The sequence below is a fragment of the Sceloporus undulatus genome, chromosome 2, assembly GCF_019175285.1.
Source record: "Sceloporus undulatus isolate JIND9_A2432 ecotype Alabama chromosome 2, SceUnd_v1.1, whole genome shotgun sequence".
NCBI lineage: Eukaryota > Metazoa > Chordata > Lepidosauria > Squamata > Phrynosomatidae > Sceloporus > Sceloporus undulatus.
In genome coordinates this window covers 331,094,585-331,097,676 of record NC_056523.1, presented here as the reverse complement: position 1 = coordinate 331,097,676, position 3,092 = coordinate 331,094,585, and the positions used below count along the sequence as shown (strand labels likewise).

Genomic DNA, 3,092 nt, shown 5'->3' with positions numbered 1-3,092 from the left:
TGGGTCCTTTCATGTGAGTTTAGACGTCCTCTCATACTGAAGCTCTTTCCACATTCCATACGTTTATAGGGCTTCTCTTCCTTGTGTGTCCTTTCATGTGAGTTTAGACGTCCTCTCATACTGAAGCTCTTTCCACATTCCATACATTTATAGGGCTTCTCCTCCTTGTGGGTCCTTTGATGTTTGTTTAGATTTGAACTCTGACTGAAGCTCTTTCCACATTCCATACATTTATAGGGCTTCTCCCTTGTGTGGGTCCTTTCATGTACCTTTAGACTTCCTCTTTCAATGAAGCTCTTTCCACATTCCATGCATTTATAGGGCTTTTCCCCCGTGTGGGTCCTTTGATGTGAGTTTAGACTTCCACTATGAGTGAAGCTCTTTCCACATTCCATGCATTTATAGGGCTTCTCCCCCGTATGGGTTCTTTGATGTAAGTTTCGATGTTCACGCCTACTGAAGCTCTTTCCACATTCCATACATTTATAGGGCTTCTCCCCCGTATGGGTTCTTTGATGTAAGTTTAGATGTCCACTCCTACTGAAGCTCTTTCCACATTCCATACATTTATAAGGTTTCTCTCCTGTGTGAGTCCTTTGATGCCATTTTAGATGTCCAGTCCTACTGAAGCTCTTTCCACATTCCATGCATTTATAGGGCTTCTCCCCCGTGTGGGTCCTTTGATGCGATTTTAGATTTCCTTTCTTACTGAAGCTCTTTCCACATTCCATGCATTTATAGGGCTTCTCCCCCGTGTGGGTCCTTTGATGTGATTTTAGATGTGCTTTCTTACTGAAGCTCTTTCCACATTCCATGCATTTATAGGGCTTCTCCTCCATGTGGGTCCTTTGATTGGAAGGCTGATGTCCACTATGTGAGTTCTGTAATTTTTTTTGGGGGGGGGAGTGGGAGATAAATAAATTTAATAATGGTGATGAAAGCCACTCTGTCAGCCTTTGTAGCTAAAGAGCAGGGTAGAAATACTTTAAATAAATAAATATTATTTGGCAAAAATAAAAATGCGATCATGGCCAGCTTGGAAGGAAGCATGATCCAAATGTTTCCCAGGTGGCAACACTCCCCCTCTGACTCTGCCATATTGATTATTCCTGCGTATGCTCTTCATGGTTCAAATTACAATTAAATCAATTAGAAACCACTCACTTTATCTTTTTTTAAATATTCATCATTGAAATTATACAACCAATAAAAAAGCCCAAATATTTACAACATCCATCTTTCTGATCTTCTTTACCAAAAAGAAAAAAGGTTCCCCCCCCCCCCCCCCAAATTTATCTATTCAATGTTGACTGATATTATACAGATAGCCCTACTTGTTTGCAAACCTCGATTGATTAGTACAGTATTTCTTACATTGTAACTTACACCGCACAACTAGATGCATTTTGTTTCACGATAAAGCCCATGCTTTCTACTCCATTGTTTCTCTTAAAACCTTATACCATACAAGGGAAGAGAGATAGTTTCAAAAAGCCTTCCTGTTCATTAGATGCAAAGGAGGTTATTTAATCCTTAGAGAGGCGCCATCTTTTTTTACAGTAATCCATTAAAGACTCCCATGTTTGTTTCTCGTCTTGAACCTTATCCTTTAAGGCCATCGTTATTTTGTCCATTTCTATTATATTAAAGGATTTTTGTAGCCAATTGTCAATTGTTGGAATTTCCTCTGTACACCAGAATTGCGCAAGCATCATTCTGGCGATGGTGAGCAGATAGAGAATTTGTTTAAGATACTTTCTGACTTCCTGATTATTATTAGAAGAAACAGTTCAGGTTCGAGGTTAATTTTAATACTGTAAATATCTTGAATGATTCTATGTATCGAATTCCAGAATTCCTTCACCTTGGGACAGAGCCACCGCATGTGAAAGAAATTACCGACCCCCTTTTTACATTTCCAACAATTCACCTTGCTATTCTTATACATTTTTCCCAATCTGGATGGGGTAAGGTACCACCGGTGTATCATTTCCATTAAGTTTTCTTTTATATCGATACACATTGAGGATTTGACATCTTTACCCCAAGCCCTTACCCACTTTTCCAGATCAATCGTATCTCCTGCCCATCTTGTCATACAATGTTTGATTTGTTCTGTTTCCAATTCTAATTTTAAACACGCTTTATAAAGTCTAGATATTCTCCCTTTCTTATCTTTTTTCTTAATTATTTCTCCCAATTTCATATTGTCTGGTCCTACTCCAAATTGTTCTTTATCTATTTTAAATCTTGCCCACAATTGGCGATAGGGAAACCATTGTAGTTTAAACCCCTCTTTTTCCAGTTCCTCTTTGGAAGAAACCACTCACTTTATCATGAGTCCCAGGCCAGGTGGCCTGTGTTCTTACCACTGCAAGGCACACCGTACCTGCCTTGTTATGCTGCTGACCTAGGATTGCAATTTGTAACTTGCAGAAGATTTTAGCATTCTCTCTTCCTCTCCTCATATAGATAGGATTGTCCGGCATGCAAAGTTTGCTCTCTCCACCTCATTCAAACATCACATTTGCTCCTACTGAATAGGAAGGCAGGGGGGTCATCAAGGGCTAGAGATAATAGTTAAACTGTTGTAGAGGAAACAAGGCAAATAGGACAGGGAACCATAGTGGGAAGGAAAAAACATTACACAGGCAGCAAGCGGGGGAGACCCATGGTCTTCGATGTCGCTACACTAATGCACAGAGCATGTGAAATAAGCAAGAATTCCAACTTGAATTCCTAGCACAACAAAGCTAATATGATATAATAGGCATTACTGAAACTCTCATGATTGGAATGTAGAAATAGAGGGGTACAACATTTTAAAGAGACACAGGCCAAACAGGAATGGAGGAGGAATAGTATTAGGGATGTCTACACCTGTGAAGAGATCCAAGACTTAAATCCTGCAAGCCAGGTGGAGAGCATCTGGATAAAAAAGAAAGGGGAGGGAAACAACAGGGATGTTATTGTGGGAGTGTACTACAGACCTACAAGTCAGAGGGAAAAACTGGATGAGGCCTTTCTATGTTATTGTGGGAGTGTACTACAGACCTACAAGTCAGAGGGAAAAACTGGATGAGGCCTTTCTA

General features: G+C 39.9%; 1 pseudogene; it reads right to left on the bottom strand.

Annotated features, from left to right (window-relative positions):
• LOC121924167 overlaps positions 1-3,092 on the bottom strand; it is a 121,658-nt pseudogene that overhangs the window by 1,263 nt on the left and 117,303 nt on the right.